Below are 14,559 nucleotides of genomic sequence, written 5' to 3' on the forward strand. Positions count from 1 at the left end.
TATGCATGCAAGACTCGCATGAAAAACGAGTGATGCCGCCGGTCTGCATGCACGGTGCCAGGCAGCTGGAGGAAACTCCCCTAGTTCCAGCGCCCGTGCCCGTGCCAGGGCGAGGGGCTGTCTGGCCGGTTCTGCGTTACGGCTACTGCTTGTGCCCTAAGCCACGGGCAGCCCGCTGCTGGGGGCGGGGGAAGGGGGGAAGTGCGGCGGAAACACCCGGAGTCGGCAAACAGCGCTGCGGCCGGCCCGGGCTTTTCTCCCTCTCCCGCCGGGCACCACCCGCCTGCGCCGGTGCGCGTGGCCTGAAGGCGGCCTGCGGCGCCCCTCGGCCTGAGGCGGGGCTCCGGGCCCCGCGGGGGAGCGGGACGTCAGCGGCTGCGCCAGGCCCCCGCGCGCCAGTCCCCGTTTCCCCCTCCCCCACCCCGGCCCCGAAGGAGGAAGCGTTGACGTCATTATCCGGGCTCTCCGCGGCGGCGCTGTTCGCACAGCGGGTCACAATGGAACCCCAACGAACCTAACCGACATGAAACGGCCGCGCAGCCGCCCGCCCCAGTGAGCGCGGCCCGGCCGCCCCGCTCTGCGCCGCGCCCCCTCCCCGTCCCTCCCCTCCCCCCGCCCCGGGGAGCCCCGCGCGCCCCTCGAGGGGGCGGTGACGGCCGCCAGGCCTGCCCCGCCGTCGGGCTGAGTGACACACGGCGAGAGAGAGGAGGGGAGGGGGAGGGGGGTCACGCTGTTTGGGTGGCGGGGCCGCCGTCGCGTTAGGTCGGAGTCTGCGCCGCTGGCCCAGCGCTGCCGGAGCCGCCATATTGCCCAGGACGTAGCGAGACGCTAGCGCCGGGAGCGAGGAACCGGCCACGCCGCCGCGTCTGTTCTCCGCCGCCCCGTGCACGCAACGAGTGGCCAGTGCCCGGCCCCTCCCCCCCGCCGAACCCAGGCCCCGGTGAGCGGCGCGGGGAGCGTGTGCGCCCCTCCCCCGGGCGTGTGTGTGTCTGTGCCCCGGACGGGGCGGAGCGTGCAGGCCCCGGCCAAGCCCCAGCCAGAGCCCCGGGCTGCCGGGCAGGAGCTGGTGACGCAGGAGAGACGCCCCGGCGCCGCTGCCGGAGGGAGCCAAGCGGCTAGGCCGGGATCCGAGCGCGGGCAGCTCCGCACAGCGCCGCGGGGCCCGGCAACGGGCAGCCCCCTCCGCCCGCCGGCTCTGCGCGGAGCATGACTCGCTGCCCTGCTGGCTGCCTGGGATGAGACAGCCCCCGGCGGCGCATCGTCTGCAGCAGCACACAGCGGGGGAGCGGGCCGCGGCGGCGGCAGCAGCGGGAGAAGAGGACACCGTGCGGGGGTGAGCATGGGCCGGGGCCGGGTGGAGAGGAGCGGTTCGTGCCGCAGCCGGTGGCCGCGCTGAGCGCAGGGAGGCGCAGGCTGAGCGGTCCCTGGCCCCGGGGGACGGGGCCACCTAGGCGGGGTGGGGAGCCGGAGGCCGCTGTGTTGTGGCTGCGGGGGGAGGTGGCGGCGGCGCCGCCCCCGGCGTGTGTCCGTGCATCGCTGTGTTTTGGAGCGTGAAGGAAAATGGCTGACGGCGTCTCCTCCTCTTCCCCGTCCTGTGCGGGGCTGCGAGGCGGGCTGGAGGGAGTGCACCCAACCTGGTACCCTCGGGGAGCGTGTCCGCCGGGCGGCCCCTCCCTGGACCGCTGGGGTGAGAGGGGCTCCCCGCAGAGCGGCACCCGCTTTTACCTCTCCTGAGTCTCGTTTCATTTCACACCAAGCGCCATTACTGAGGTGGAGTGATTGGAGCTGTGTAGGCCTGGGCTACGCCTGGAAATAAAAGGCCCTGCTCAGACTCTTCCCCCAAATCGGAGTGAAATCCAGCAGCACCAGCTCATTCCCAGCCGCTGTAAGCGTTATTAACACGGGTGCGGGCGAAGTGCGTCCCGCCTCTAGCTCCCATTCCTAATAAAACTGTTCCTGTGTGGAAAACGGCCTTACCCTTTTATGCCCCTTTCTCTTTAGTTCACCCTGTTAGTTTTCCAAAATGACCACTTAAGACTTTCCAGTTGTTCGTTTACACCAGTGTTAAAACTTTACTTTGAGATTCATATCTGCGGCAGGGCAGTTGGGACATAATTTTTAATGTCTTGGCCCTCTTTTTTTATTGACAATATAAAAGGTAATTGAGGAGATGACCACAGGATCTCTCTCCCCCCCCCCCCCCCGGAGTTATCTAACTACTATTCTACCTCACTTTTGGCACCATTGTCTGTGTACAGTGAGGATGTATATGAAAAATCCATACTAACAGTCTCTTATTGCCAAATAAACTTGTTTCTATATAAATGTCATAGAAATGTCCTAAGTTGTAAGATGCCATATTTAATTTGATTATTGTTGTTCAGGAATCAAGTTGTATATTGAATGATCATGTAGCAAAAATTATTTTTTTAATATAAAAGTGTGTAATTCTAATTAGAATTTTGAAAGGACTCTAAAATTCTTTATACAAATCAGGTGTGTATTATGGTTCTACCAGGCATGTTGATTTTTGTCTGCAAAATGTTTTAAATCCTTGATCCTGCAGTTGGGTTCAGTGTGGGAAGACCTTTACATCTCAACAAAGCCTCACTGGACTAATTTTGGGTATGTGCAAGGATCTGCCCATATGGACCTAATTGCAGGATTGAGGCCTAAATTTTAAAACTGGGCTAATTTATTTTTGATATATAGTACTAAATATGCTAGGAACGCTTGCTATGGCAAACTGACTTGCAGGTTTGTTTGTCATTGGATCTCTTATCCGTTTGCTAGCTAACTACAATTGTGCTGGGCTGTGGGACTGGTGGTAAGTGTTGAGAGGATTGGGTCTTTGCTGATTAGGTAGCTGTAGTGACATGTCTACTTTGAGAGGTTATTGGTAACAGATTAGCAGCTATCTACAAATTTCAAACTGCTAGATACGTCCTGGATCGTTTGGGTGCTGCTTATGATAAAATGGTGGGGCTTCCTCCTTTAGCATTCCTGATTGAGGAACATGTAGGATGAAGCCAGCTATTTCAGCGAAATCTTAATCCTACTGTACATTGATCTTGAGGTTTTTGTTAAACATGTAATGATGTTTATTTGCAAGGCAGCAGCACCATTTGTTTTCGCAAACCAGAACTCAGCAATTTTCTCAGTCATATTTCTCAAATATTAAAATTATTTCCTTCAATTGCAGTATTTGGAGCAGGAGAGTAAAGGCCAGCTGCGCTGGATGTCATGGATACTTAAAGATAGCTCTGAATAAAGACATAATCAGTATAATCTAGAATGAACTGCTGTGGAAGAACCTCCAGCATCTAGTTATGTGAAAAAAGGCTCTAGGTTAAAAATAAACCCATAAGATTGCACCACTTTTTCTTCTACTTTTTCACTTTTACCTTGTGCCCTTTCTATCATCTTGCCTCTTTATATAGTCTTTTTAAAACATTTCTTTTGAGCAACCTCTGCTGTCCTCTTACTGTTTCCAGCCTGCTGCTTTGCGTCTTGGTGAATTTACTATTCTGGTGATACTACTTCCTATTGAACTGACAGGAAGGGCTGCTTCTGTAGGTACCAATCAGTAAGGGCAGTGGGAGCAGACCAGGTGTGGCTTTTGCATCTTTAGAACACCACCCCCTTTAGAAGTGTTTTGTTTCCAGTTTAGTGCATTCACGGTTGAGGGTACCCCGGAGTGTCAAGCAACCCCTGTTTCTATTATGTATCCAGTCTTGTCAGTTGTGTATTGTATTGAAAATGCTGGAATTGTTACAAAGAAAATGAGAAAAGATAAGTAAATAGCCACTTGAGGAACTAGAAATGCCTATGGTAACCACAGTAGTATTCTCTTGCTGGGGTTCTCAAGTCTAAATATGCAATTCATGTAGGGAATTTTCAAAATGTCAGATATCCTGAGTAAAACTGAATAAGAATTTTGTTGTTGACTGTGATAAAAATATCTTTGAGACACATCTACTTGATTACTGAGAATTTTTCTTCAAGAGTCATAGGAACCTTTTTATTTTTCCCAATATACTCAACTGTATTTAAAGTACTAGAATTTAACAATTACATGGATTTCAGGCAGCATAGCTATTTTTTCTGAAAAAGCGTTTGTTAGCTGATAAATAGAATTAAAAATTGCAATAACATTTTGAAAACATTTTTACTAATAAACATCTAATTTAAAATTACTTCCTTCAGTCTGTTTTGATCATATTTTAAGGGAAGAAACAATGCTTTTATCCTTACTTGCATTCCAAAGAGCACTGAAATTGTTATGCTGAATCAGACCAGTGGTCTGTCTGATCCAGTATCCTCTCACCAACAGTAGTCAAAACCAAATGTCTCAGATGAAGGTGTTAGAAACCCTAATGGGGAATAATGTGCACATGGGGAAAGTTTCCTCCTAATCCCTAGTAGAGGTTATAAACATGAGGGTTTGTCTCTCTTATAATTTAGGATACTAATGTTAACATCCAAATGCTTAAGTGAAAATTCTTGCTGCTGTTCAAGAATCATTATTTTGCTAGGAACATCATGCTTTGGAAGTATGTGCTCTTCTTAACCATTAATTTGATTATTGCGTGAATCCTTAAAAATGTAGTACATAATACTTGTATTGCTCTTGTCATATCTGTTTTAAATTTAGGGGCTAAAGTTGTAGTTCAGGTGTATTATGTGAACTAAATTTGAGTGGTTGGACATTATTTTAGTCCTAGAAGACGGTATATCTTTTGCAAAAAATAAATTATCATGTACCTATGGTACTGGGTTGTAGTCTTTCTCCTTTGTATTTTACAGTGTGTCATTTAACATAATGTAATAATACACGCAGACTTACTGAGGAAGTAGTTAGGGTTGCTACGCACAATGTACCTTACACAAATCCAGACACAAGAAAAAGTTAAGCCATCTAAAGCAGTGGTTCTCAAACTTTTGTACTGGTGACCCCTTTCACATAGCAAGCCTCTGAGTGTGATGTCCCTTATAAATTAGAAACACTTTTAAAATATTTAACACCATTATAAAGGCTGGAGACAAAGTGGGGTTTGGGGTGGTGGCTGACAGCTCGCGATAAGAGGGAAGGTCCTCTCATGGATTAAAAGATAGGAAACAAAGGGTAGGTAAAATAAATGGTCAGTTCTCAGAATGGAGAGAGATGTCCCCCTGCAGTCTATATTGGGACCAGTCCTATTCAACATATTCATAAATGATCTGGAAAAACGAGTAAACCGTGGGGTGGCAAAATTTGCAGATGATACAAAACTACTCCAAGATAGTTAAATTCCAGGCAGGCTGCGAAGAGCTACAAAAGGGTCTCTCAAAACTGGGTGACTGGGCAACAAAATGGCAGATGAAATTCACTGTTGATAAATGCAAAGTAATGCACATTGGAAAGCATAATCCCAACTATACATATAAAATGATGGGGTCTAAATTAGCTGTTACCACTCAAGAAAGAGATCTTGGAGTCATTGTGGATAGTTCTCTGGAAACATCCACTCAGTTTCAGCGGCAGTCAAAAAAGCGAACAGAATGTTGGGAATCATTAAGAAAGCGATAGATAATAAGACAGAAAATGTCATATTGCTTCTGTGTAAATCCATGGTATGCCCATATCTTGAATACTGCGTGCAGAGGTGGTCGCCCCGTCTCAAAAAAGATATATTGGAAAAGCTTCAGAAAAGGGCATCAAAAATGATTAGGGGTATGGAATGGCTGCCATATGAGGAGAGATTAATAATACTGGGACTTTTCAGCTTAGAAAAGAGATGGCTAAGGGGGGATATGATGGAGGTCTATAAAATCATGACTGGTGTGGAGAAAGTAAACAAAGAAGTGTTGTTTACTCCTTCTCATAACACGTGAACTAGATCACCAAATGAAATTAATAGGCTGCAGGTTTAAAACACAAGGACATATTTCTTCACACAATGCACAGTCAACCTGTAGAACTCTTTGCCAAAGGATGTTGTAAAGGCCGACTATAACAGGGTACAAAAAAGAACTAGATAAATTCATGGAGGATAGGTCCATCAATGACTGTTAGCCAGGATGGGCAGGGATGGGTATCCCTAGCCCCTTATGCCAAAAGCTGGGAATGGGTGATGGGGAATGGATCACTTGATGGCCCCCTGTGTAATACCTCATGATCCCAACCCCCAGTTTGAGAATCCCTGATCTAAAGGTACATCTAATCTGCATCTGGGAGCAAGCCTACCAGCCTGGGTAGAGACCCAGGTCTCCACTAGTGCTCTAAAAATAGCTGTGTAGATGGTGCTTTGATATTACAGATTGGCCTGGTATGTTGACTCTGAAGCCCCCTTAGCCCCTGGAGCTTTAGAGCCTGAGCTCTAGCCGGAGGCCCCACTAACGCAGGTCTGTGGACCAAGCTAGGAGGCTTGCTCTCCTATGCAGTGTAGACATTCCCTAACAGTACCCTCTAGTTCCCTCTAGTTCTCTACCTGCAAGCACAATACCTTACTATTACCTCAGCTGCTGTATACCACAGACCATACAGCCCGGGTATGCAGAGGGGGTGGCTACAAGGGTGATGGAATGCTGCCATTCTTAGGTGGCGGAACTAAGATTGTGGTGTGTAGTCTGTGATATAAAGTGTGTGCTTGTGGGTGGTGATAACATTATGTGGTTTGTATTAGACGAACAGTTTAAAGGTTGAGTTCTTTTGGATTCTTGAATTACTAAAAATTACCACCAGACTTCTTATATTTTAATCTTGTAATTTTTTTCTCCCATGAATATGGTGATATTTACAATTTTTTAGCTTTGATATAGTATTGTCATAATGGGTATAACTGCCTTTTTAAAATAACTGTACTTTTTGACCGTGTTCCTGAACAGAGACATGGTGATAGCTTTACTTTGGAATGCAATTAAAAAAGGGTTCCAACTATGCTTGAGTACAGAATCATGTTTTAACTTGGGTTGGACAGTTTTGTTCTAAGTAGGTCTTCTAATGATGCAGTTGTCTGTTAGAGTGGACAGGGTTTCTGCATTTGTCTATTTGTCTTAATTTTACCCTCTCAGAACTTCGCTTGTGGAATCCCTGGGAGACTTTAGGGATTCCCCCACGCCGCATGCTTACATCATGCATTTCCTGTGAGTAGAATAAATCTGGTTTAGTGGCCTTCTGGATGATTTGTCAAGTTGGATATCAGTAAAGGTACAAGGCAGCTCGGATATGAGCATCTGACTTGAGGGGAGGGGGAGAATAAATTTAAAAGATGACAGCATTCCAAAGTGGAATCTTTTTTTTTTTTTTTTTTTTTTTTTAAAAAAAAGGAAGGTGATTAACCCACCTAATTCCTCTTACATTTTTCATTGTGAACTTTACTAATATTTCTTCTTTGTACAAAACAAGTAATTTTACTCACGTATTTCAGAAAGTTCAGTTCTGAGCTGCTGGGTAGGACTTGCTGTCTTCTGGTTATTGAGACAAATGTTTTGGATGATAGTAGGCATGCAAACATTGATGGAATAAAATACAAAACTTACATTTTGATACATGCTTACTTTAGTGGAAAATCCTAGATTGTATGGGCTTCTTTTTCATTAGGTTCTGGACTGTTTTCCCATGGTACCTGAAGTATAACAGACAACTACCATTTGTCTACAAGAAATGCATCTCTTGCAACGAGCTGAATATAAACATTGACCTGAAAAGCTGTTAGTATTTAATATGTATAAAATATATATATAAAAATATGTATTTAATACTCTAATATGACCTCCTTTGATGCACAAGGCATATATAGTAAAACCTGCCTCAGAGACCAGCTGTTATGAGCAACTTCTTGCAGAGGCCACGGAATATGATCGTTGTCTGCTGTGCAAACCTTTGAAGAGAGACCACATCTTACAAGTGACCACTTTTGCTATCCCCAATGAGTGGTTGCTCTTGACAGGTTTTACTGTACTTTGTGTTCTAGATCCCCTAGGCACCCCGATCTTGCTGACACTTAAGTAGAGGCTTAACTTTATGCATATAGCTTCAGTAGGGCTGGAATAGAGTAAAGTACAAGTATTTGCAGTATGGGAGCTTTTAATATTCTAGATCGGTGATTCTCATCCTTTTTGGGCTCAGGATCCATTTGTAAATTCTTATGGCTTCTAGCAACCCAGTAAATAGTCTAGGGGTAGAGACCCTGGCGTGGTTTCAGTCAGATCCTGCCCCTGGGAGTGAGAAGGTGGTCTTGCCAGCACTCACTCCGCAGTGGGAGCTCCTGCAGTCGCTGTGCTGTGAGGCTGGTTGGGTGGGGCTTGGCTTGGCTCTCTGCTTTGGGCGTTGCAGCCTCTGGGGTTGCGGTGCCAGTCAGATTTGGCCCCACACACCTAATTGGATCAATTTTGTGTGAGTTGAGTTGTGACCTGGCTCATGGGCTTGCAGTGCCACTCAAATTTAGCCTACCTAGACTCATGTAGTCAAGACAGCTGGACCAAACCTGGGTGGTGGTGGGATCCCAGAGGTTGCAGTGCCTGGAGTAGGGAGGTGAGCCTGTACTGCCCTGTGGGACAGGAGCCACAGGAGCTGCCATGTGACCCTTTGAAACGTTTTGGATACCCAGTTTTGAGTCTTCAACAGGGATTCTCAGCCCATGAGTCTAGGTAACTGGAAAACAGCAAAAGGGGTTGGGGGGGGGGAAAGGGGGGAAGCTGACCCTCATTAGACTTGCACATTCTTTAGGAATGTGTAGAATTATCTTGAAATAAGATCCCTCTTTCATAAAAGACAGAATTTTAGAGGTGGGTTTCCCTCAACACTGTGATGCAGTATAGAAGTTCTAGAAATGTGGGTTGGATTCTAGGTTATTGATCCTTTTGTACTAGAAATTAAACCTCTTACAATTATGTGGAGGGGAAGCCTCTTTTAAAAATTTCTTTATTGGTTTTCCATAATAGCAGTGTAAGTTATACAATGAGAAATGTTACTATCGAAAGAGATTGGCATCTCAGTATATGTTTTTAATATACTAGTGTTTATTTTTTCTTGTTTCTGTTGTACCAATAAAATATTTAGCACATTTTTACAAGTTTCATCAAACTAAGTCTGTGTGCATGATTTTTAATAAAAGAAAGAAAAAGGGATTATTGGAAGATTTGATTTAGTCTATCCTTTTATAGGGGTTTGGGGAGTGAAAACACGTTAGCCTAAAATTTTGTAAAAGCATGGAATCCTAGATTTAGGCAATAGATAATGTTTTATTTTTCATTTGCAAAAGTGAAGAAAATGTTAGTTATTCATGACTTGAACATTCCTTTTTTATCCAATTCTGGTAGGTGTTTGGTTGTGATAATATTCAGTCATTTAAAAACTGTGGCATAGTCCCAGAAAATATAGAAAATCTGGAGCTTGGCTGGAAATAGGATAGTTTTGTCCCGAAAAATCAGTGATTTGGTCTGCCATTTTAAGCTCAGATTCTACACAGACCTCCATGTGGGTGGACCCCTGTGGCACGTGATTAACTTCAGTAGAACCTTAAATTTCAAAATGCTAGTTTTTGCATTTTAACTTGTATTTTTCTTTAAATTATCCCTTCTGACAGTAATGCTTTAATCTTTTTTTCTGAGCAGGGTAAAGTGTTAATGTCAGATTTCTTTAATACCTCAGATGTCTCTTGTACTTTTTTCATGGTCCCTACAGAGGTGGATTAAGATCTGTTGGGGTCCTGGACACACAGAATATTGGGGCTTTCCACATGCTCCCCCCTGCTCCTTCCCTTCCCCCCCCACCCCCCAAAGCCCCAGAAGCCAGGCCATGGTCAGAGCTTCCCAGGGAGCCTGGGCCACTGTGGGGAGCCCTGGACCCTCCACCTTCCCTGGGTGGTGCGCCCTGTGGGGCAGGGACAAGGTCTTGGGCCTGTTCTCGGTCACCCCGGCCCCCTGCCCAAAGCAGGTGCAGGTCTGGGACTCCCCACAGCTGCCAGAACTCCCTGGGCAGCTCTTACCACGGCCTAGGGAAGTGGTCCTCAAACTTTGGGGCATGCTCTCCTAGGGAGGCATGGAGGAACGTTTAGTGGGATGCAGCAGGGCCCAGCCCTACCCCTAGCTCCACTCTGTTCCCACCCCAGCCTTGTCCCTAGGCCCAGCTGTGTCTCTGGTCATGGCCACCCTGCTACTCACAGCCACTGACTGCGGGTCCCAGCCCTGGCTGCCCGGGGGTGAGAGGGGTGGACTGGGTAAGGGGGAGGTGTGACTGAAAAAGTTTGGGGACCCCTGACCTAGGATGACCATACTTTCCATTTTGGTCCCAGATGTCCTGACTTTTTTGGCAAAACTGGGCATTTGTCCCATTTGTTCTTGCCAACTGAGCACTAGTGTTACTAAGGCGATTATTTCTCATACTAGCTACCTAAGCTGTCAAACTGCCAAGGCCATGTCCCCCAAGTCACACACCATGTCCATGTTTCTTTTCCTATGTTATACTCTAGCTCCATCACTATTTTTTCTCCCTCTTTCTCTTCTCTCCCCACATCTGGTCAGAGCAGGGCTTAGCTATGGTTTCCAAAAATGATGCGGAGCAAGGTTTGTCCTTGCCTGTTTGCACTAAATTATGTTCAGCACCAGTTCAGCTGCCCCTGTTACTGACATTTGTTGTCAGTGGGTAATTTTCCTGGTGTAGACAAGGCTTATGATGTTGACTCCCTCTGTGACATAGGGTAAACCATTAATTAATTTGCCTTAGCTTTCCCATCTGTAAAACTGGAAAATAGGGCTTGGAATTTTGATCAATATGAAAGATGTGAAGAGAGGAGCACCAGTGGGGGCCAAGACAAGATCTTTGTTGAGAAGTCCCACCTGCAGTTGCTGAGAGTACTTCCAAGATGCTTTGACCCTGCTCAGAGGCTCCATCTTTAATATCAGCCTCTTGCTAGTAGATGTCTGAATTTGAAGATCACCTTTTCCTTGTATGCTGGAAGGGGGGATATTTTTTCTTCATCTTTGCCAGCACTCCAGCCACAGTGTCTTCTGACTTTGAGTGGGGGTCTTTACTAGTGTCTTCCTGCTCAAGAGTCTTGGCTGGTATTGCTTGGCAGGAGGATGTAGAAGTGTCTCCTAGTAGGTCCCTGCCTTGGCCTCCACTTTTTTGTATTGTTTCCCCTTGGACAGTGTTTGCTTCTGCTGTTACTTACAACTTCCCCCATAACAGCAAGTTTCATTGCTGCCTAGAGATAGCTGAAAAGCAGTAGTGAAAATGACCAAAATCTTTTAAATTTCACTGTGTTCCTCCATGGCAATGAGGTGAGTAATAGCAGAGGCTGTCTGAATACTCAGACTGCATTGATTCATCCTCAGTTCACACTTGGAAGGTTTTTACATAACTGTATGGAGTGGGGACTTAATTTTTAAAACACGAAAGGTTAGATTCTGCAGAAATTGAACTTAGATCTCCCTTTCCCACTTCCAAGTCACTAGGGAAAGCATCTCCCCAGAAGTGAATAGATTGATTTTTTTTTCTCTCTCCCAAACCCTGAGCATAATACTTCTCACATGGGTGAGGACTGATTAATATTTGTAAAGTGTTTTGAAGTTCACCATTATATTTTATTCTTGATACACTTTTCTTCCAAAGCTTTCAGTTTGAATAGTTAGGTTATCTCTATTTCACAGGTGGGAAAGCTGAGATAGAGAGGCTGTGTAACTTGTCTGTTGTTAAACAGAAAATTGTCATTTGGACATAGAGAACTCAAGTTTCTCGACTCTGATCCTGTGCTCTAGCCATTAGACTACAGTTCCTCTCTAGGTGGATATAAGACACACAGCCTGTTTTGTTTTTGTTTTTTCCAGAGGTGAAGAGCAACTACACCTCGCCTTGAGTTAAGTGAGATTTGCCAAGCACCTCTTAAAATCAGGCTAATATGAGCTGAATACTGGTGTGTAAAGTGTATAGTCAGGAAAGGATCTCAACTTTTGTTCTTTACTATGTCAGCTGACTTTAGGATAACTGTGATGATTTAAGTATTTAAAAAAAGACTTTGCAATTCTAAAATTGTTTAAATTCTAAATGAAAATTGCTGCTCAGAAATCAGAATTCTTCTGCAGTCCAACTCTTTTTTGTTTAGTGTAACCTGGTTGTGATGTGTCTGGTAACAGAGCAGTAAGAACTAATATCTAGTTCAAAGTAATACGAATCATTTGGGAAAATTCTTATCTGTTAATGTTCGTGCTGTTTTGGCTTACTTTTTAAAAAAACAGTTGTTGATTTTACCTGAGAACTTTTAGCCCTTCAGTTTTATGGGTGTTACTTTGTGGAGCAAACCAGATGTATAACTGTTTTTTGTTTTGTTTTTAACTTTGACTCTTAAGTCAAAAATGATTGTGTTGTATAGAAACTGAGCTAGTCAGTGTTTTCTAAGGGGAACAAATACCTATTAAATATACTTTTTTTTCTACCAGTCTTAATTTTGGCGGGTAGGAGCTGCTCATGTTTACTTCTACAGTAACTCTTACAATCTAAATTAATCTCTCTCCAACCAGATTTAGTATAAACTGTTCCTAAACTTCAGGTCTGCTCATCAATACTGCACAACTTGGTGCTGAAGTTTAGGGATGTGTTCACTCTGAAGATGCTTGATCTTTATATACATAGTCTAATAAAGTAGGTCTTAAACTTTGGGCTGCTTGCTGCCCAATCAGCAAACAGCTGTGGCCCATGTAACATCCTCAAGACCATATGGGTAGTGTATATATTGTGTGGATGCGGCCCACATAACACACAGAGAGCTGCATGTGTGGCCCACAATGGTAAATAGGTTGAGAACCACTGGTCTAATTTTACAGTTTTTGCTCACTTGTGAGGCTTGCAAAAAATGATAATTGGGGTCCTGTTAGTCCAGGGGTTCTCAAATTTTTGTATTTTGTGATCCCTTTCACACAGCAAGCCTCTGAGTGCGACACCCCCCCACCCCCTTATAAATTAGAAACACATTTTTAAATAATAAACACTATTATAAATGCTGGAGGCTAAGTGGGGTTTAAGGGTGGAGGCTGAGAGCTAGTGACCCCTGTGTAATAACCTCACAATGCCCAGTTTGAGAACATCTGTGTTAGTCTGATTTTGAAAACTGGCACAATAGCTATGGAAAAAAGTTCTATAAAATTTTTTTTTTAACAAGCCATGGATATAACTTTTTCTTTTTAGGTGCCTATAGAATCAGGTTTTCTATTTTTTTTTTTTTTATTTAATCAGCTCTAAACTGTTTAGTTATTCTGTTAAGTTTTTTAAGTTTAAGGAATAGTTAAAATTGAATCCTGTTTGGATCTGATAGAATTACCGTCAGGTCTTCCATTTGAGAGACAAGGTGGGTGAGGTAATAGCTTTTATTGGATCAACTTCTGTTGGTAAGAGAGAAGAGCTTTGGAGCTACACAGGTCTTTTTCAGGTCTGGGAAACTTACTGAAAACATGGTCTTACAGTGCAAACTTACTCGGTGTCAAAGGTAAACATAATTTTTCATTTTCTCCCTCACTACCTTTGAGTTTTTTCTTCTTCCATTTGGTCCATTGTATTTTTTTCTCCCTTTCTGTCACAGAAAATTGTGATGGTGTTTTTTAATTAACCAAGGCATCAGATTCGTTGTTTTTGTCTTCCACTTTTTACCTGGGGTCTTCCTTTGCTCTTATTCCCTTGTTTTTCCTCTATGCTCTCTCATCCTTGTACTTTCCTTGTGGTTCTGTTTTTGCTTCTCCTATCTTGGCTGAGTTAGGTGGAATACTGGGTTTACAATGTTGCCATGCCCACACTGGGAAGAACCCCATTAATGACCCATCTAACCCATCCACACAGCCAGGTTTGGGCCCTTGCTAGGGGCAGTCCAGCACCCAGACCTTGCTGTGTAAGCAGCTCCCAGCCAGCAGGTTGTGCTCCCCTGTAGGGGGCTCGCTGCCCAGCAGCTGGGCTCCACCATGCGGGTTGGGCAGGGCTGCTGGCTGTGGGGCAAGTGGGCATGATCGGGAGGACTCTCGGGGGTTACATCCCAGGAGTCTGTCCCACTCCCCAGTGTGGCTCTGGCTCCAAGTGGTCTCTGCTGCCTGCCACCTGTGGGGCCCCATCTACCTCCCTAGGGTTGAAGCAGTGGGACTGGTGCAGAGGCTGGTATGGTCTCGGCCAGTTGGGGAGAGGGAGGGAGCATGGGGGGCTCAACCGAGCCCCACCAGGCAAGTGGGTTCTGAGGGATCCCAACCCAGATCTGCTCCCACACTGACCTGGCTGATTGCACACTCCCGAGGGGCTGGAGCCATCCCTGTCCCGGGGCTGGCTCTGGCCATGCTGCCAGCTCAGCCTGGCAGATATGGTCACCTCCCAGTGGGGCCAGTGAGTGCAGGAGGATGTGGAGGAGTGGGTCTCTGGAGGGCTTGTGGGGGGGTGCTGGGCAAGAGGGTGTTGGGTGGTGGTGGTGCGCAGGGCGCTGTGTGGTTGTGGTGGGGGATTCTGCAGGCAGGGGGATAGGAGTCTGAGGGGGGTCTCAGTGTGGGGATGCTGGGCATAGGGTTTGGGAGGCGCTGGGCTGGGGGGCAGTGTGGGGTGACATGGGC

At 45.8% G+C, this 14,559-nt stretch overlaps 1 protein-coding gene across 5 annotated transcripts in view; it reads left to right on the top strand.

Annotated features, from left to right (window-relative positions):
- Nucleotides 1-674: 674 nt before the first annotated feature.
- USP9X (ubiquitin specific peptidase 9 X-linked) overlaps nt 675-14,559 on the top strand; it is a 204,023-nt gene continuing 190,138 nt past the window's right edge. For 4 of the 5 annotated variants that reach the window (XM_073358602.1, XM_073358592.1, XM_073358621.1 and 1 more), the window contains exon 1: nt 676-1,333. The gene's annotated coding sequence lies outside the window, so the exon portion shown is untranslated. Of the gene's footprint in view, nt 1,334-14,559 lie in introns of all 5 variants that reach the window. The other variant, XM_073358612.1, reaches the window with a different exon arrangement.

The sequence above is a fragment of the Lepidochelys kempii genome, chromosome 1 (genome assembly GCF_965140265.1).
Source record: "Lepidochelys kempii isolate rLepKem1 chromosome 1, rLepKem1.hap2, whole genome shotgun sequence".
Classification (NCBI taxonomy): domain Eukaryota; kingdom Metazoa; phylum Chordata; order Testudines; family Cheloniidae; genus Lepidochelys; species Lepidochelys kempii.